The sequence below is a fragment of the Saimiri boliviensis genome, chromosome 10, assembly GCF_048565385.1.
Source record: "Saimiri boliviensis isolate mSaiBol1 chromosome 10, mSaiBol1.pri, whole genome shotgun sequence".
Taxonomy (NCBI): domain Eukaryota; kingdom Metazoa; phylum Chordata; class Mammalia; order Primates; family Cebidae; genus Saimiri; species Saimiri boliviensis.
Window position 1 is genome coordinate 35,245,087 of NC_133458.1, and position 21,313 is coordinate 35,266,399.

The window sequence follows — 21,313 nt, forward strand, 5'->3', positions numbered from 1 at the left end:
TAGTAGAGACAGGGTTTCACCATGTTGGCCAGGATGATCTTGAATTCCTGACCTCAAATGATCCATTTCCTTCAGCCTCCCAAAGTGCTGGGATTACAGGCATGACCCACCAAGCCCTGCCCCTACTTTTTAAAATTAACAATTGAATAGAAATGTACACAACAGAAAATTAACCATTTTAAATGTGCATTCAATGGCATTAAATATATTTACATTGCGCAACCACCACCTCTATCTAGTTATGAAACATCTTCATCACTCCAACAGAAAACCCATGCTTTTAAGCAGTCACTCCCCATTGCCCTTCCCTCAGCCCCAGCAACTACCAATCTGCTTTCTGTTTCTAAGAATTTACCTATTCTGGGTATTTCATATAAATAGAATCATATGATATTTCACTATTTTAGTCTGACTTCTTCCACATAGAATGTTTTTGTCATTTCTTCATGTTGTAGCATATATATCAGTACTTAATCATTTTTATGGCTGAAAATTATTCCATTGCACATACACCCACACATACACACACAACACAATTTGTTTATCAATTTATCTGTTGATGAATATTTGAGTTGCTTCTACATTTTGGCTATTGCGAATAGTGCTTCTATGAATGTAAGGGTGTAAATATTTGAGTACCTATTTTCAATTCCTTTTTTTTTTTTTTTGAGACAGAGTTTCGCTCAAGTTGTTTCACTCCAGTTGTTACCCAGACTGAAGTGCAATGGCACAATCTAGGCTCACTGCAACCTCCACCTCCTGGGTTCAAGCAATTCTCCTGCCTCAGCCTCCCCAGTAGCTGGGACTACAGGCGAGCACCACCATGCCCAGCTAATTTTTGTATTTTTAGTAGAGATGGGGTTTCACCTTGTTGGCCAGGATGGTCTCGATCTCTTGACCTTGTGATCCACCCGCCTCGGCCTCCCAAAGTGCTGGGATTACAGGTGTGAGTTACCACGCCCGGCCTATTTTCAATTCTTCTGGGTATACACTTTGAAGTGGAATTGCTTGATCATGTGATTATGTTTAACCTGTAGAACTGCCAGTGTCCCACAGCAGCTACATCATTTTACATTCCCACCAGCAATGTATAAGGCTTTCAATTTTTCTACATCTTCCACACATCTTTCTCGACACTTATTTTATTTCTTTTTTTTTTTTTTGGTTGCTGTACTCATTCTAATGCATGCAAAGTGGTGTCTCATTGTGGTTTTGATTTGTATTTCCCTGATGACTAACAATGTTGAAGTGCTTTTTGGTACTTGTGTGTTTTGGGATTTGTGTTCTTTTGGACAAATATCTCATGTCTTTCTCCCAGTTTAAAATTGAGTCGTCTTTATGGTTGAGTTGCAAATTTTATTTATGGAGTTGGAACACTAGATATACCATTAGATATATTATTTGAAAATATTGCCTTCTATTTGATAGGTTGTCTTTCTACTTTCTTGACAATATCCTTTGACGAACGGAAGTTTTAATTCCAATGAAGTCAAACATATCTTTTTCTTTTATTGCTTATGCTTTTGGTGTCATATCTAAAGCTACATTGTAAAATCAAAGGTAAACAGATTTATCTCATATTTCTTCTAAGTATTTTATGGTTTTAGCTCTTATACTTAATCTAAGTGTCCATTTACAGTGCATTGATGCATTTTGAGTTACTTTATATATAAGGTGTGAGCTAGATAGGGATCCAACTTTGTTCTTTTACATGTGGATATCCAGCTGTCTCTGTACGATTTGTTGAATATTCAAGCCCCATTGAATGGTCTTGGCACACTTTTAGAAAATCAATTGGTCATAGCCAATGGTTTTGTCTTGGGACTTCTAATTCTATTCCATTGCTCTATGTCTAACATATACCAATACCACACTATTTTGATTTCTGCAGTTTTGCAGAAAGTTTTAACATTGAGAAGTATAAACCCTCCAACTTTGTTTTTGTTTTTGTTTTTTGTTTTGTTTTGTTGTTGTTGTTGCTTTTTATCTGAGATGAAGTCTCGCTCTGTTGCCCAGGCTGGAGTGCAGTGGTGTGATCTCGATTCATTGCAACCTCTGCCTCCTGGGTTCAAGCAATTCTCCTCCCTCAGCCTTCTGAGTAGCTGGGATTACAGGCATCCACCATCATGCCCAGCTAATTTTTTGTATTTTTTTTTTTTAGTAGAGACAGAATTTTCACCATGTTGATCATGGTGGTCTTGAACTCCTGATCTTATGATCTGTCCATCTTGGCCTCCCAAAGTGCTGGGATTACAAGTGTGAGCCTCCGTGGCTGGCCTCAATTTTATTATTCTTTTAAAATATTTTTGCTGCTTGGGAATGCTTGTAATAAAATAGAAATTTGATAATCAGTTTTTCCATTTTTGTAAAAATAGTCACTGAAATTTTCATAGGGATTACTTTGAATCTGTGGATAGCATTGGGTAGAATTATCATTTTAACAATATGAAGTTTTCCAATTCATGAACAATGGGATATCTTTTTTTAGGTTTTCTTCACTTTCAGCAATGTTTTATAGGTTTTAATATAAACTTTTATCACTTTAAGTAGAAGTGTTCCTGGGTAATGAAATTATGTTTTGAATTTCCTTTTCGGATTGTTCATTACTGACACATAGAAACACAATTTATTTTTGTATGTCAATCTTGTGCTTGCAGTTTTGTTGAATTTACTTATTAGCTTCATTAGTTTTTCATGGAATCTTTGTGATTTTTTCATATCATCTAAAATCTACTGTTTATAGATCTTGTTTTACTTTTTCTTTTCCAATTTGAATGTCCCTTCCTTCCTTCCTTCCTTCCTTCCTTCCTTCCTTCCTTCCTTCCTTCTTCCTTCTTTCCTTCCTTCCATCTTTCCTCCCTCCCTCTCTCCCTCCCTCCCTCCCTTTCTGTAGAGGATATGGAGGTTGACACTAATCTGAGAGGTTTAATTACAAAGAGCAAAAGAAGTGTAAAGTGTCGAATGAGTAGTAAATTGGGGTTGAAAGAAAGATTTTTTTTAATGGAATGACTTATAAAAGTTAAAATTTGATAGGAAGGAAGCAATATGAAGGTAAAGGTAAGGTGTAGGGTACAGGGAATTGTCAATATCATATAATTCCTAAGAAACTATTAATTATTTACTGTTTTGTTGAATTGTTTTTTTTTTTTTTTTTTTGAGACAGAGTCTCGCTCTGAGGCTGGAATGCAGTGGCGTGATCTCAGCTCACTGCAACCTACACCTCCTGGGTTCAAGTAATTCCCCTGCCTCAGTCTCCTGAGTAGCTGGGACTACAGGCATGCATCACCACAACGGACTAATTTTTTTTTTTTTTTTCAGAAGTGACGGGGTTTCACTATGTTGCCCAGGATGGTCTCGGTCTCCTGACCTCGTGATCCATCTGCCTCAGCCACCCAAAGTTCTGGGATTACAGGCGTGAGCCACCATGCCCAGCTGGATTGCATAATTTTTAAGTATATATATCATTTCTTCAGCTAAATTTAAGTTATTTGGTGATTTATAGGTCATTTTCCTGTTTGGATTCACACAGTCTCAACTCCCAAATTCACCATCAGCCACACACAGACACAATAGACACATTCAGGTATATGCACAAACTCACACATTCCACAGTAACGACTGTGCATAATTGATTCTCCTTACAGATTTGTTTTTTGCAGATGAATCAAAATATTTAAAGTTTAGTGATCTAGGAAAGACATTTCTCAGTGACTCTACCAACAGCTTTCTCATCTACCTTAATAGAAACTGGTAAACCGTGTTCATATTATCTCACTAGTATTCAGCAGCAATAGAAGAATACTAAATCCTCACTGAATAATTTACTTGGAAATGTTTACCCTTTGATGTACAAGTGCAACGTAACTAGAAAATCACCGTGTATTGAATCCATTCTCAGAAACTAGCATTTCAGAATATTTAACACTTTGAATGCCAGACGAGACCCTGCAAAATGCTGAACAAAATGCTTCAGAAAAGGTTTCAAATTTCTGTTGACACGTTTACTCTCATCTTCCCATCCCTGCTTCATGTCCATCTTTACATGTACTATTCAAAGCCTAACTGAAGATTCCTGGACCACTGTTTTTGCTCTTTATCCTGATCTCAAATGTTGAAAGTTGAGAAGTTTCTATTGTGTGCTAGCTCCAGCTATATTTTTGAGGCCGTACAGTTGCCCAAGCACTAGAATTCACCAGCAAGTGGGCACTGATAGAGGTATTGCAATCAACAGGAAGAGCAAACAGACTGAGGTTGCTTCTGCCATTGAAAAACTCTAGGGCTTGGATGAGACATTTAACTAAGCCTCATTTCCTTGTTTTTAAAGTGAGACTAGATTCACTTACCTAACAACTTAACTACTTCCAGGATTAAAAATAAATGGCCTGGCAGACAGTGAGCCCTTAATGAATGGTTGCATTTTACCAGAATAAGAAACACACTTTCTTTTATCTTGTTCCTGTCTTTGCCTTTATCAGGAAAATTGCATAATTTCAGTTCCTTCTCTCTCCTGGATTTCTTATTTGGGCCAATTTATGCTCAAATCTGTGATGTGCTGGAGGAAGGACCTGGACCATTTTTCTTATTCCTACATATGATGATAAATGGAGCATATTACTGAGATTCATTGACTATAATTATGGCAACTTTACTTGGCAGCTGATCTTTTTCTGCTCTTTTATGTCTTAGAAAGTGACATTTATTAATATTTAACTTTTATTTATGTGCCTATTTAGTGATGTGTGCTGTACAGATAATCCAAAAATGCCCACTTTCTGGTCTTAAGGAGCTTATTCTGTAAAATGACAGACAGCTCTATTCATGCCCTTGAGGATAAAAAGTGGAGAACAGTTGTGTGCTGGCAGGGGGTGCCACTCTGTGACTCAGTATGCTTTCTATCCCTGTCCTATATATATTCTCAGTCTGATTTATGTGCACATTTGAGATTCCCGCAGGTCTGTATGAAAGCATTAGGTCAGCCCACAGTGCAGGGTGGTGGCCCGCAGGGTTCCTTCTAGGCTGCAAACACAAGGGTGGATGTCAGGTTAAGTGTTTTGTTTTGTTTTTTCCTGCCTTTGATTACAAAAGGAAGTAGCTCTATTAGGTTGTGGGTCAGAGATCTTGCCAGGATCCCAGAATTAGGCAGAGTCTCTACACAGCAACTAAACAGAAGGCAGAGAAGACAGAGCAAGTCAGAGTTGAAGACTCTTGGGGACTTACAAGACAAGTGTGACTCTTAAAGCCTGGCTGTGGATACAGGCCAGCCGTTGCCTAGCAACATGAGACCAGCTAATAAAGGGGAGTTGGAAGCTTTTTACTTTCCTAGACTGCAGGTAATTTTTCTAGGGGAGTTTGGAAAGTGTGTTTTTGTAACTTTTTCTTTTCTAGAGTCTAGCATTTGCTCTGCATGTCAATTAGATGGCAGAATTGAGTGAGTTCTCCCTGCATGCAGAATGATCTCTTTTGGGGGTTCTGTCCCTTCAACAACAAGAGAATAGATACTATATTTAAAATGAAGGCTCAGGGGTAAGTTGGTAAGCACTACTTAATGCAAAGTATCAGTGGTGGCTGTACACATTTCTGAAATGACAAGGCAGATGGAAACTAGCAGCTGTGAGTAGACAGTGGTAAATAAAACATCAGCTGAACTTCTTAAAAGAAGTATCTTTCCAAAAAGTGATGGCATCCTATGCTTTGGAAACATTTATAATTCTTAAGTTTCATTGTCATGTGAATAAACAAACTATCCAAAGCCACATTAGGAGAACTGCTATAAAAATGCAAGCAGTTCATTTCTATAACCTAGAGCATTCAAAGAGGTGTCCATGGGCAATTGCTGGTCTGCAACATGTTACTGGTCCTCAATAGGTTTAGAAATTGAAAGTAATCATTTACAAGATTTTAAAAAGCAATTTGACAGAGTAGTTTTATATCTGTTTAACATATATTTCAAAATAGGGCTTATATTCTTACAGCATTTTTATTTATTTTACAATAATTCATTTTTATTTCATTTAAATAAATGTATTGATCCACAATATATTGGAAATTAGAAACAAATAAAAAAAACTTCAACACAGATAGTAAGAAAAACACTGCTCTAGACTAAAGGTCAACAAACTTTTTTGTAAATATCCAGCTACTAAATATTTTATGATTTATAGATCATATAGTTTTAGTTACAGTCACTTCAGCTGCTGAAGGAAAACAGCCATACATCGACAAATTGATATGACTGTGTTCTAATAAAACTTTATTTACAAAAACAAGTGGTAACCTTTGCTCTAGAACAATACTTCTCAAACCATACTGAGCAACTGACTCATGAAGATCTTGATTCGGCATTTATGGGATGGGATCTGCGATGCTACATTTCTGACAATTTCCTGGATGATGCTGATGATTCTAGTTCATGGGCTCACTTTGAGTTTCAAAATTTGATTAAAGAATTGTTAAGTTGACATTTGAAAGACAAGATCATAACCCACTCTGTTATTTGCTTGCAAAGTAATTGAAAGAGAAGTTACTTATCTTTTAAACCTCAGTTTTCTCATCTGAAAAATGGAGAAGATAATTTCTATCTCATTTAATACCTGCTAAATTTAAATGTAATTATGTATGTGAAAATGTTTTCTAAAAAATACAAAAATAATGCTAAAAGATGTAATGTAGAAATAAGATTTGTCACTGCCTGTAATTTTCTTTAAACCACTTCAGTTTAAACCATGTGAGGGAGTGTATGAAGGTTAACTTGTAGCCACACACTAAGGAAGTTCATTTTTGTTTGAAGTGCCCTAGTCATAAATATAAATGCTGTCTGCATTTAGTCAGCATCCGAAGGACCTTTATTATGAGTTCGCACAGAAGTGGTTATGGCAAACAAGTCAACAAGTGCTATGTAAATATGCATTAGAGGTTTTGTTAATACTGGTATTAAAAAACAGTATTGCAAAAATAAGCGCAGTCCAATGAATGGCTAAAAGAACAGGTGTGATCAAAGTACATGTAATGAAGCAACCAGTCCAGCAGTCTAAAACGTCAGAGCAAGCCTTAGATATTGAACACTTTCTGGTTTTGTTCTTTACTTAACAAGCCAACTAGGTTCAACAGGAAGTTTACCTGATAAAGCAGTCAAGAACAGTCTTGCATTTTTTCACTGAAAGGATCCTTTCTTTCCATGTCTTGCCATAAATATCTTTGCCTGAAAGGACAAAGGAATAAGGACCTCATCAATCTTACAGAACAGGTTGTATGACTCTCTTTTGTGTCTACCTGCAACTAAGTATGTCTAAGGGCAAGATCGAATAGAAGACTTGCTTTCAGCTGCTTGGTACCAAGGTTGTGGGGGAGAAGTTACATAGTCCCACCTGTCTCTGATTTCCCAAACTTAGCAGTTGTGAATGGCCAGTTGGCTTCAGAGAGTTTATTGCATAAATTATTATTATTTCTATAGCATAGGTTCCTACTAAATAGTAACATTTTCCTAAGTCTTCCTCCACTAAAGGAAGGTATGAGGAACCCATCTTGAATTTACTGAAAGGAGCTGCATTCACCCTATTAGGACATGGATGAGAAGGGCATCTTGTGTCTCTGAAGACAGTTGTGCTGAGAAGGGAAGGAATGGGGCAACTGGTTCTTTCACCTAAAACATGGACTTGCAGCGAGACCTCATGTGTCTGGCAATTGCAGAAAATCACTTTATCTAAAATAGAAAAGAAGGTTGTTCTGCATTACCTAAAATAGAAAAACTGGGAGATCTGGTAAAGAGAGATCACATGAGGAAACAGAAATGAGATTCAGGGTCCTAAAAGTGAAGGATCGCTGAACCAATTCTGACAGTGTTCTCAGTAGCCCTGGGATACGGCTTTGGGAGTGAACACAGGGAGGACTTCTGCCCTGTAAGCATCAGCTCAGAAGGAGGAGTGCAGTTCTTGGCATTCTAAGTCTGGATTTCTGGGCTCCCTTATGACATAGACTCCAAACTTTTCCTTGTATTTGCAGCAGGGGACAAGACCAAGCAACCTTAACTTTGGAGACAAAGTGACCTGTGAGTGCAAAACGAAAGATGCATTTTAAAACACCTCTGGGCACTTGAAAGCCCTTAGTAAAAAACCCCAAGGGAGGAAGAGGAATCGGGAGTTCTGGATAGATGTGTGGTTGGACTCATCAGCCTTCCTGAGTCTGGCTGGTAACCTGAGGGCGACTGTGCAGGGTTTGAAAATGAGGGCCAAGAGCTGCAAAACTGGGAGTTCACCAGAGGGGTCCGCTGGGCTAACAGTCTAAGACAATAAGACCCTTCATCTACAGCGATCCATAACACGCTGGGAGAGAGTCGCACATAGGACTGGTTCTCAAGAGTGACACCATGTGGCAGTAAGAAAAAAAAATCCTTGATTGAAGGCAGTCTCCTCCCAGTTGATGTAAAAATTGGATTGATCCCATCCCTCAGCTACGTCAACTGCATGGCATTTGACAGTTCGTAAAGGAGACATAATCCTGAAAAGGGAGATTCCTGATAATAATGTAGATGGAATCTGCAGTCATTAGAAAATCTTAGAGATGTGATTATGCTGGAGTCTTCTTTTGTGAAAGAGTTCATAGGTTTATTGTATGAATTAGATGAAATAACTGATGTATTGATTCCTTGAAAAGAACAAAATAAACCAAGAGTAGTAGTCATAAAGTTATCATAGGTGGTACGTATTACAATTTTTTTCATAGGCTGGAAATTTGATGTTAGATAAATTAAGTGCTCTAGTCAAGTATCCCCCTTGCCTCTTTTCGTGCTTTTTACACTTCTATATATGGAGAACAGTTATGCATTAAATTATGTCTCCTAAAAAGAGATGCTCAAGTCAGTACTTTTGATGTGACTTTATTTGGAAACAGAGCTTTGGCTGATGTAATCAATTTAAAATGAGGTCATTAGGGTGGACTCTAATCTGATGTGACTGGTGTTCCTATGAGAAGAGGAGAAGAGACCCAGAAAGAAACATATACAGGAAGAATGCTTATGTGATGATAGAAACAAAGATTGGGGTTATACTGCCATAGGCCAAGGAATGCCAGAGCTACAGGAAGATGGAAGACGGAAGGATATTTCCCTAAAAGCTTTGGAGGAATCATGATCGCACTAACAACTTGATTTTGGTCTTCTACCCTCCAGAAGCGTGAGGAAATAAATTTCATCTGCTTTAAGCCACCAAGTTCATGATATTTTGTTAAGGAAGCCCTAGAAAACGAATACAAAGACTAATTCATTTTAAAATGGAGGATTTTCCTCTCACTCTGAGAGAATGATGTTGGGAAAACATGGACAATGTACTGATAAATGTTAAAATAGAATGACTTTTATACGTAGCTTAAAGTTGAGAAATGAGCTTCCTTAGAGCTCAAATCTTCCTGTGGAAGGTGTATATACTTCCAGGATGGTTAAAGGAGTCCAACAAATGGGACACTTTTCAGGCTTCTGAGGGAAGGAGGTGGGATATGGTTCAAGTTCTGCCTCCCTCAAGACTGTCCACTCTTTTCCCTATTCCCTCCATTTCCCCATCTTTCCTCTTAGCTGTCGTCATCCTTTACCCAGTAGCCTCTAAAACAGTTTCCCCCACTTTCCAGTATCTTTAGTATAGTTCTGAATTGATCATTTTAGTTTACAAATCTTGCTAGTTGGAAGATAGTCAACAGTTTTCTAGAAAGTTGTTTCAGGGCCCTTCTGCCCTTGGAAACTGGCATTTCCCCTGACGTATAAGCAAACATAGACAATCATCAAAACCAGAGTGATAACTTAGGACTTTAGCTAATAAGCTCAATCCCTTGTTTCTCAACATTAGTGGGTGGGTATACTAGAGAGTTGATTTATTTTCGCGAGAAAGCTCTTAAGTTTTGAGCCTGGGCATATTTAAAGAAAGAGGATTGAATAACAGATGAGTCAGTGCCAGCTTCTGCTTCAGTGATAGGTGATTTGGGACTTGTCTATGAAAGGAACATGGAGCCTCCTGGAAATAAAAATGAACCTCACCCACCCACTCCCAACACAGATATATGCATACCCCTCATAAAGCTGATACTCGGATGTGAGAGGGAGAGGAAAACTGACACAAGTTCGAAGGCCCGAGATGGAAACACCAGCAAGGGACTCTTTTAGGTTAGTTTCCTAGCAACACGAAGCCAGTGTACTTTTAACATTTTGCTGTCATTCCTAGAAAATAATGACACCCGAAAGAATCTGAGCAGTAAGAAAAAAGAGAAGAGAAAGAATTTATGGATAACTAACATCCTATTCAATTCCAGTATCTTAACAACAAAAATAAATGATGATAATGCCTTTTGCTCCCTAATCCATACCTCTTCAGTGATTCACTAGAACAAAATTTGACTCAGCAATGAAAATTGTAAAATGGGCATATTGTTATTTGGGGTCCTGGGTTATGAACTGGCCTAGGCCAATTCGTCCATTCATGATTATGAGATTTCAGACATAATATAACCTTAGGGGTGAAGAGGACTCTGGGTTTCCTCTTCCATACTTTCACAACCCAGAGAAATGTTAAATTAAAGCAAATGTCAGAACAAATCTGCCGTAATGCAAATATTTATGAATAAGCATATTGTAAAACATTAACTATGCTGTTTTTTCCGCTACAGAAAAGTTCCAGTTCTCTGTCTTTTCATGCACAGCCAAGCATTTTGCATGAAAGGTTCATTTAAGACAGATGTGATGCTATACTCATAGCAGAATTCAGTTAACCTTTTCATCAGAATTCAGGTCCAGGATGTTTGAATGAGATCCATAGTAACTTTAAGTGATGCTATCCAGCCCTAAATTAAAACCCTTAATCCCATGGATTCGTATAGCCTAAGCAAGTATAGAGATGCTTGTAGAATATTTCTAGCCATATTCATAGCTCTTACACACCATTTTACCAATTAAAATTATTTTTAAACATCTTTTGTACAATTACAATCCTCTCTAGGAAGACGTAGGTATGGGAGTGTTGAAACTTCTGTAGAAGATGCCTCTGAAATCTAATTTGAGTTTCTCAGATCTTAACAAACCCCACTTGAAGCATGTATATCTGATTAGCACTTAAAACATTTGCTAACTTGCCCTCCATCCCCAGGATGTACATAAGTTAACTTATATACATATAAATCACATTGTTTGAAATACTTTACATTAAATGTTGATAATTAAAAATCTATCCTCTTTATTCTGTCAAGATGTTAATTATCCTCTAAGTTATTAAAATCTGCTCTCAAAATGACACAAAAATAACAACAGACTTGAATATTTTCATGGAGGAGGAGATAGAAACCTTTAAAAATTTTAAAACATTATTTTAGATATAGGATTGATCCTAGTAGGTCAGCTCCTTTAAGTCACTTATCTCCCTCCCCTATTGACTGAGTTTTGTCAATTAACCTGGTATTGTACACACTATCCCATTAGCCAAATTAGGAAAAGTAATACATATCACTTTAACATACCTTTTTTTTTACATTTGGTATCTATGTTTAAAAAATAAGATAAGTGATGAAATTAAGAAATGACTACTGCTATATCTTACCAAGTAACATTCACCTTGTTGAACTCATTAAGACCAGAAACTGGTTATTAGCCTAAGAGGCAGAATTTGAGTTTGCCAGTGTTCTAGAACTGGTATGTTTGAGGACACTCACTTATGCTAATTATATAACCAGGTGACTGACAAAAAGACCAGAAAAGTAACTAAGTCACAGTGAAAAACACAATTCCCAAGTGAACCTAATACTAGCATTACTTTGACCCACCTATTTTCTCCCTATAGGCAAACTACTAAGAAAATCAAATGATCAAGGTTCCAACTGAACAAGGAATCCAGAAAAGAAAATGCTTGTCTATATGACATAAATGTTAATGCCACTGGGCTCTGCCAGACTAATGGGTCTCCACTATAGGTGTATCCCTTCCAAAGTATTTCCTCAAGTTGATTTTACAGGTGACTACACTTACCACCGCCATAGAGCTTAGAGGGGCACTGACAACCATTGTCTCTGGAAATCTTTTTCCATGTTTTCATGGCTAAGAAGCCACTCTTCTAAAAAGTAAACTCCTTCTTTAGAGATGTGAGCATTTTGACTCTAGTTAAGATGAAGCCTCATGGTTCTTGGAGTTTAGTACTTTGCATTTCTGTTTTATATCGATTTTTATGGATCAATTTACATAGTAACTTTCTTTCTAACAGAATGAATTACTGTAGGCACCTTCTGTGGCCCCATGTACTACTTACAGCTAGTGATTATTCTTTAAGTCGACACAAAATAAAAGCATAAATGTGATATTAGAAATGAAACTTTAGGAAAATAGCTTTAGAATAGTGCCTTGTATGTGAATCAATAAATATCTGTTGAATTTATAGGTGATTGAATACTGCTCATACTAGCTCTAAAAAGAAATCCCATTTGACCCAGCAATCCCATTACTGGGTATATATCCAAAGGATTATAAATCATTCTACTATAAGGACACATGCACACGAATGTTCATTGCAGCACTGTTTACAATAGCAAAGACCTGGAACCAGTCCAAATGCCCATCAACGATAGACTGAATAGGGAAAATGTGGTACATATACACCATGGAATATTACGCAGCCATCAAAAACGATGAGTTTGCGTCCTTTATAGGGACATGGATGAACCTGGAAACCATCATTCTCAGCAAACTGACACAAGAGCAGAAAATCAAACACCGCATATTCTCACTCATAGGAGGGTGTTGAACAATGAGAACACATGGACACAGGGAGAGGAGCACTACACACTGGGGTCCGTTGGGGGGAAATGGGGGAGGGACGGGGGGTGGGGAGGTGGGAAGAGATAGCATGGGGAAAAATGACAGATACAGGTGAGGGGACGGAAGGCAGCAAACCACACTGCCATGTGTGTACCTATGCAACAATCTTGCATGTTCTTCACATGTACTCCCAAACCTAAAATGCAATAAAAATAAAATAATAAAATAAAATAAAATAAAATAAAATAAAATAAAGAACTTGAAAAAGAACTTTTCTTTTTTAGCCAAGATAACCTGGCATTGCCATCACTGGCTCAGAGTCCATGTACTTGGTCTATACTTGCCATTCTGACTCAGTTTTCTTGCTGTCAGTGGGGAGGGATCACATCCAACTAACTTGTATGAATTGACCAGAGAATCGTGGGGAAGGATCTGAGGAACCCAAAACAATATGAAATATTTCCAACAGTCTCAGTCCAGTCCTGCAGGAAGAAATGCTTCCTCTCTTCTAGCTTCTCCAGTGTTTTAGCATGAAACTTCTTTTGTTCCCTCTCAACAGGAGTAGACAGAACGCAATCCAGTGTTAATGAATGAGAGATATCACGACAAGAGATAAAAGGGTAAGAAAATTTAGTAAAAAGAGCTTTGAAAATTAATTTGAAAAGAAGGGTAAATAGTTTTGTTAAATCCCAGAGCTGTAAGTAACCTACTTTTGAAGTTGATGCGTGAATTTTTTTAAAAACCTGTGGTAAATCAGTTTTATTCTACTGAGCTCTCATTATTTGCTTATCCTTTGATATATGATATTCTCTTTAGAGGCTGTAGCCCACTTGAAAACCTTACTACATTTTCAACATGCATTATGACACAACGTTCTTTGCTTTGTTTTAAGAAAGAACCCCTGCATAAAAGGAACAAATCTTTATTTATTGTGTCTTTTTTTTTTTTTTTTACCCTGACTCATTTTCCTAATGTCTTTCATCTTTACCAGATTATGCTTGCCCAAGATGAAAGTCATTTTTTGGGTAATAAAATTAGTTCTTTTAAGGTTAACTGGTTACCTAGAGTTATACATCAACAACAAAATTATTAATACCATCAAAACATAGGCAAATGACATGAATAGACATTTCTCAAAAGATACACAAATGGCCACAAGTATAAGAAAAAATGCGCAACTTCACTAATCATCAGGGAAATGAAAACAGAAACCACAGTGAGATACCACCTTACTCCTACAGGAATGGCCATTATTAAAAAGTCAGGAAACAGTAGGTAGATGTTGGTGTGGATGTTGTGAAAAGGAGCATTCATACACTGCTGGTGGGAATGTAAATTAATACAACAACTATAGAAAACAGATGAAATATATGAAAAGATGCATGTGCATGTGTGTTTATTGCAGCACAATTCACAATTGCAAAGATAAGGAATCAACCTAAGTGCCCATCAACCAGTGAGTGGGATAAAGAAATATGGTATATATGTATATATACATATACATATATATCTCTACCATGGAATACTACTCAGCCATAAAAGGACCAAAACAGTGTCCTTTGCAGCAACTCGGATGAAACTGGAGGCCATTATTCTGAATGAAGTAACTCAAGAATCAAAAACCAAATACTGCATGCTCTCATTTATAAGTGAAAGCTATGGTATAAGTAGGCTGTGTTGACAGATGGCAGGCTTCCTGAGATATAGGTGAAGGTCCTGAAACATCAGGCATTTGTGGATCTTGGTCCACATATCCATAGCCATCAGCAGTAGAAGGCTGACTTTAGAGAAATAGTCAGACAGTAGAACATTGGCAGATATGAGTGGCCTTGACTGGAACTATCAGCAGGAAAATAACAGGTACTGCAGAGTCACCAAGAGAACTGGTTGGTGGAGAACATCTGAAATCCAGGCATACAAAATCAATATAAGGAGAAAGTTGGTAAGTCCTTGGAAGTGGTGGTGATAGAGCCAGAGATGTTCTCTTCTGTAGCTGTTTTTGTGACATCATTTTTAACACTAGTCTGGGGCAGCCTTAGGGGGAACTATCTATTTGTTGCATATTTGTTATATATATTGAGAAGTCATGTTTAAATTTCCTTTTAAAGATAAATTTGATATCTTAGATTTCTATTTTAAAAACCTAAAGTCAATTACTTTTTAAACAATATGGATCCTAGTTCATGAATCCCTAGTCAGCGGTTTAAATGGAAAAACAGTTTTTCTGCTTCTCTTTAGAATCAAATAATACAAATTTTCTTTATTATAGTTATGTGATTATTTTTTTTATTTCAGATAATACTCAACTGAAACATGTCTCCCCACCATGAATAAAAAGACATACGGAGTGTTATAATGGACTTTGAAGACTCAGAGGTAAGGGGAGATGGAGAGAGACTATAAAAAAAAAATCATAGTTTGCAAATAACCACCACTAGAAAAATTTAAATTGTGAGTGAATTAACTCATCTTTACCTTGTTACCCTATATTTTGATATTTAAATCTTGATTTATATGTTAAAATATCACTCCAGACTTGCTTGGCTTTTCAAAAACAAATGGTGGTTGCAAACCATTTTCTTTTGATTATGACTTAAAATTATGTTTTATAATTTTTTTTATAATCTGTGCCAATTAAAAAGTAAATTACTATATATTTTTCAATCCTAAGACACTGTTTTGAATGGAGAGGGAAAAATACTATCCTATTTAATGATTACAATGATTTAAAAACACATCTCAGTTTTAGAACATTAAATGCATAAAAATGAACATTTTGAAGTTGGGTATACCATGTAGTTTTTCTTTCTGCCAGAAATCAAGCCTGATTGTGTGGTCTTCCTTGCTATACAAGTATTTCCATATTTTTCCATTTACATGTCTAGAATGAACACAGAGTGAATTTCCGCTGCTTTCTAAATATGACTAAATGAAAGGCTTGATTTCTTTACCATGAAGAAGTAGCGGTACTTTGAATGACTCTCACCAAAGTCACATTGGTTTCCTGTCTGTACATGTACAGTTTATGCTGCCTCTTGGTCGAGCATTTCAGCATTGGTATTTTACTACCACTCCATCATTTGACTCTGGTATATTTTCTAATATACCAAAAGAACTAACTTTATTACCAAAAAAAAAAAAAAATGGCTTTCATCTTGAGCAAGCATAATCTGATAAAGATGAAAGGCATTAAGAAAATGAGTCAGGGTAAAAAGAAAAACAAAACAAAAATGAAACAATAAAAAAATGATTTTTTCCTTTTATGCAGGGGTTCTTTCTTAAAACAAAGCCCAGACATAACTCTAGAATGGAACAAAAGTATTGCCTTTGGCTCAGTGTTATTAAGTATCACGTCAGTCTAAAGTTTGGCTTATTCTCATCCATGGCATTAATTTTATAAAGTGATCAGACTAATGTTTTATCATTATCTTAGTCTAGTATTTTTCAAAAATCCTTTGGGTGCTGGCAGAAATAGTGATTACTGGACCCCAACATCAACTTCCTGTTTCCAAGTATGGAAGGCTAGGCTCTAAAATACATGTTTAACAAACTCTCCAGGACATTCCTATGTACACTGAGGTTTGAGAAGTTCCGCATAGTGCAGCATGGTCTCAAGAATAGGACGATCTGGGTGTGAATCTTCTTTAAGAGCAGGTGACCTCAGGCAAATTTACTGAATTATTTGTTTTAGTTTCCCCCTCTGGAAAATAGGATAATATTACTGCCTTCCTTATAGGGATGTTTTCAGGATTAAATGGGTGAATATTTGTACAGTACTTACAACAGTGTTTAACATATAACAAATGCTATAAATATATGTGTTTCTGAATCTATACAGAACTTGTAAAAATAAAAGATCTTCATTCAACAAATATTCAGGGGACAACCACTGTGCTGGGCATGGGTTCTGGCTGCCAAATGCTTGCATAGTGGAGGAGTAGCATGCCCTCAGACCTTTAACAAAGATCACCTGATTAACTCTCGCTGTACTAGGAGGCAAGTAATATTATCCTTCTCCTTTTACAAAGGAGTAAACAAAACAAGGAAGAGATTAACTTGGCCAAGTTTGGACAAGTACTCAGTGACAGAGCTGGTAATGAACATAGACAGCCAGGCTTCACCATGTGCCCATTACACTTCGCTATCCTGAAATGTGTATTCTATTAAAAGGAATGCTCAGGTGACCAAGGTGGTGTTGACTTGTAATCAAATGAGAACCTATCTGGAGGTCAGAAAAAAACTGGAGTACAAAAGATTCAAACTTAGTAAGTGGGTACAGTCTTCTGCTGGCCTTCTCAGAAGATACTGGGGTGGGGAGGAAGGTTCTTTTACCTTGAGGGTTTGGCATAGAAGCTGTTGTATTCACTGTAAGTTAAGAGGCTTAAAAATTGTAGTTTAAATAGATACAAGTTTAATTCAGTGTTAAATCTCATTTAAACTGTAATAACTGAAAGACCAAACATTCTAATGGTGTCAAATAGCTAGGTTAAAGTCCTTTAGTCTATAATCAGTGTCCTCTGGTAGTCAAGCTGATCAGCAGGCTTTGGAGTTGGGCTTTATTTCCTTTCATTTTCTTTTGAAAGAAGAAAGTTATTTAAGGTGTGGTATTTATGAATAGTACCTTGTATTTATATGAAACCTCTCTCTAAGGTGTTGAAAGACTTGATTCATGCCCATTCCCTTTTAGCTTTGGATGTGTGGTTAGAGGTGATGATTAACAATCAAGTCTAGAAATAAATCAAGTATAAACTCCATGATGCCACTTGTTCAGAGGGATTTTTCAATTATAGGCAAGAAGAAATCATGTGAGGTAATTCACTCGTTTGCTTCCGAAGAGAACTGTCTTTTTAGTGGCTGCATTTTAAATAATGTGTTAAGGAAAGAGAATGTTCAAAGTTTTGGACTGTTGTGGTGGAACAGAAAGGTGCCTGAAAACCAAGTTGAGGGAAGCAGACAAGAGGATTAGAATTTGTATTTGCTGGTTGATATAGGCACTGAAGTATACATTTAGTACTCTTCAACTTTCTTTGGTTTAAATAGCATTATCGTGAAGAATTCATAAAACAAACAAATTAATTTTAAAAGAGGCTATAGAAACTTCCAGGCCTTTGTTAAGGGATATTTACCCATAAAACCCATGTAATTTTAAATTTAATGTAAGTAAAATGTCTTTGAAAAGATCTTGAAATGTGCATTCTTTTTAATTGATAAAATGGTGACAAAGATATGTTTATTATGTGGAGATTATTATCTATGTATATATGTAATATGTTCTAACTAATTCATTTTATAAAACATTCAAAAGACATTTTAAAAAAAGAGATAAAATGGAAAAAGCAATATTTTAAAATAACTTGTAATGGTTAAAACCTATAATGCTATCACAAAAAGTAGCATTTACTATTATTTTGATGTGAATGGACATGTCTAATTTTAGGGACTGTTCTGTGCATGGAGATAAAGCTGGTTTTAGACAGAAGCAGTTTGACTCCAGTTCCTACAATCTTCACTGCCTTTCTCTGCTGTCTCCTCAAGAGTGTCACCATGTGGACAAAACTTCACCGGGTTTCCAAATTTTTAAGGAAGTTTCAGAAATCTAGATTTTTATGTGAAATCTTTTGAATTTTAAATTTGCCATATTTCAGACAAAGGATGAGCAAAGTGATACACATTTGGTGCTGGGCAAAGCACATTGATCAATATCATATGACTTCTGGTTTAGCCCTTCATGTAATTTATTCAAACCAACGCTTTTTAAAAAGTAAACATCATATTCACTGCTTAATATGCTCTCCCTCTGTAATCTCTACTGTTTCATTTTTCAAGCAAAGCAAAATCAACTCAACTTTTCAAGTCTCAGTGCCCACAATCCAGTCTAACTTCCTTCAACAAAATGCAAGATCTGCTGCTTCCTGCTCCGTGCTCCACCCTCCCTTTGCAAGTGACTGTCTTTTTGCGATGTAGAGTTGCTCTTCTTCTTGTCCTCCTCATTAGTGCCTGCCCATTATTGGCACCCGCTGGAATGTTGCCACTGTGTGGAGGCTTCTGAGTGAAGGATGTTGTGGTTATACAATTAACCAGAATGGAGAGTGCAGGAGGAAAAACCCAAGTACAAAACTTTCATTATACTTGATACCTAGTGACCTGGTCTGACCCACTCAATATCTTAAAAGTAAATTCAAATGAGACAACGTCCTTCGCAGGGACATGGATGAAGCTGGAAGCCATTATCCTCAGCAAACTAATCCAGGAACAGAAAACAAAAACACCATATGTTCTCACTTATAAGTAAGCTGAACAATGAGAACACATGGACACAGGGAGGGGAACAACACACACTGGGGCCTGTCAGGAAAGGGGTTTGGGGGAGGGAGAGCATTGGGAAAAACAGCTAATGTATGCTAGGCTTAATACCTAGGTGATGGGTTTGATAGGTGCATAAAACCACCAGGACACACATTTATGTACGTAACAAACCTGCAAATCCTTCCCATGTACCCCGGAACTTAAAATAAAAATAAAAATTAACAAAAGTAAATTTCAACAGTTTTAAGCCCTTCTTTTGTGCCACTCTGATGGGTACTAGATTACAAAAATTAAAAAAAATGATTTCTACCTTCAAGTTGTTCACAGCCTAGAACAAACATACTATCAAATAATTGGAACATAGCAGTAAAAGTACTTTAATGGGGTTTGTTAGAATGTTTCAATGGAGAATAGAAAAAGGAAAGGCCTGAGGACCACATTTTAGAAGACAGTCATGAGATGAAATGAAAGGCTAAATGTAGAAGGTTTTCATGGGGGCGAAATGAGGGGAAGGCATTTCAGGCTGAAGGAAGAGAAATTTTTGCAAAGGATCAACATGTTTACATAAGAAAACCTGGCATGACAATGACATGTTTCCTAGGATTAGAAATTCTTAACAATGTTTAGTTGACTACTACTACTGAATTATTACTGTTTTCCTGTGCTGTAATTTATTTGGAACTTGGCCATGAAATCATTTTCCCAAAGCTTCCTGTAATGAACTATGAGCCTCTTAGCTGAAGCCCGTAATGACTCAACTGATAAATAATGATTTTCATCTCTCAGGACTGCATCCAAATTAAGGAAACATCTCTACCTATGAAAAGTCTTGTGTTAGAATAAGAACATACATTTTCTTGTGGTTCCCTCTTAACCAATTCCTTGGCTCAAACTATGGCTCAAACTATAAAAATTTCCACCCCGCTCTCCCCATAATCTGCTGCATCAAGCCTCAACAATTCCTTCAGAAATTTTAAATTAATTCAATGAAATTTTACTACAGATGGTCTGTGGAACTGGAATATTTGTTCGATGTTGCTCTTTTTTGTAATATTTAAACTTAGAATCATTAAATTAATGATGGTCTTTAGTGACTTTATCTTTAAATACCTCATTACAGTATTATATGGTTTGTGATCAGGTATGTGAAATACCCAAAATCATTAATAACAGCCCCTATGAAATTGTTGCAGTGTAGAAAAACAACATCCCCTTTCTTGTTATACTCAAATAATTGAATGTTAATTACAAACATTTTAGCATATAAAATTGTAGAATTACATTTAATTAAAATATAGATAAAAACTAATACCAGCTCTTAGTAACCAATATTATAAGCAGCAAACATCTTGAATGCTGTTGGTTCACAAAAGATATAATTTCACCAGCAAGGTGAACCTCCTTGGGGCAGACTGACTCAGCTCTTGAAAAGTCAGTGAGCCATGCTGTTGCCATTCATACTTGTCTGCATTAACTACACTTTTAGAATTAGGTCAAGCAAGAGCGTTGGCTGTGCAAGATACAAAATATCCTGGAAATAGGATAATTGGTGGTGAAGTGTTACCACATCTACTCTTGCCCCTCTCTTCTTTCCTTCTTTTTTTTTTTTCTCTACACTGATATATTTGAGGCTTGCCTGTGAAGCCAGAGGCATTAATTTACTATGAGAGTCAAGTTAGATTAAATATCCCTGTTGTAACCTTACAAACCCATTGGAGGCAGGGACCCTGTCACTGTGCCTTGACCACCTATGGTGGTATCTAGTGCCTAACAGAAAGCCTGTCATCATAACTCAGCAAATACTTGTTAAATGTGAGTGAAAATGCTCTCATTAGGCAGTTAACACGTTTGAAATACTGGCTGGGCTCTGCTTCTTTAAAAAAAATATTGTAAATGTGGCTGAAAATTTGTACATTTCACTCAAACTGTGTATAATCATATCATATGTATGTTTATATAAATTTACACATACACATATACTATTATATATCACATACATATTTTATATCTACTATATATTTTATATTTGGTATATCTACTATATGTCATATATAGTAGATACAATATATAATAGTAGATACATATCTTATATATTTTATATCATATATTTTACATCTGCTATATATCATATATAGTAGGTATAATATATGATATATACATGTCTATATACGTATATAGAAGATACACACATATATACTATGTATACTATATATGTTATATAGTAGATATATA

At 36.4% G+C, this 21,313-nt stretch overlaps 1 long non-coding RNA gene and 1 pseudogene across 1 annotated transcript in view; one reads left to right on the forward strand and one right to left on the reverse strand.

Annotated features, from left to right (window-relative positions):
- Positions 1-12,059, reverse strand: part of LOC101038699 (left-right determination factor 2 pseudogene) — a 36,734-nt pseudogene extending 24,675 nt beyond the window's left edge.
- LOC141580171 (uncharacterized) overlaps positions 1-21,313 on the forward strand; it is a 202,579-nt gene that overhangs the window by 131,820 nt on the left and 49,446 nt on the right. The window contains exon 2 of the long non-coding RNA XR_012512261.1: positions 15,071-15,151. This is a non-coding gene — a long non-coding RNA (uncharacterized LOC141580171). The remainder of the gene's footprint in view (positions 1-15,070; positions 15,152-21,313) is intronic.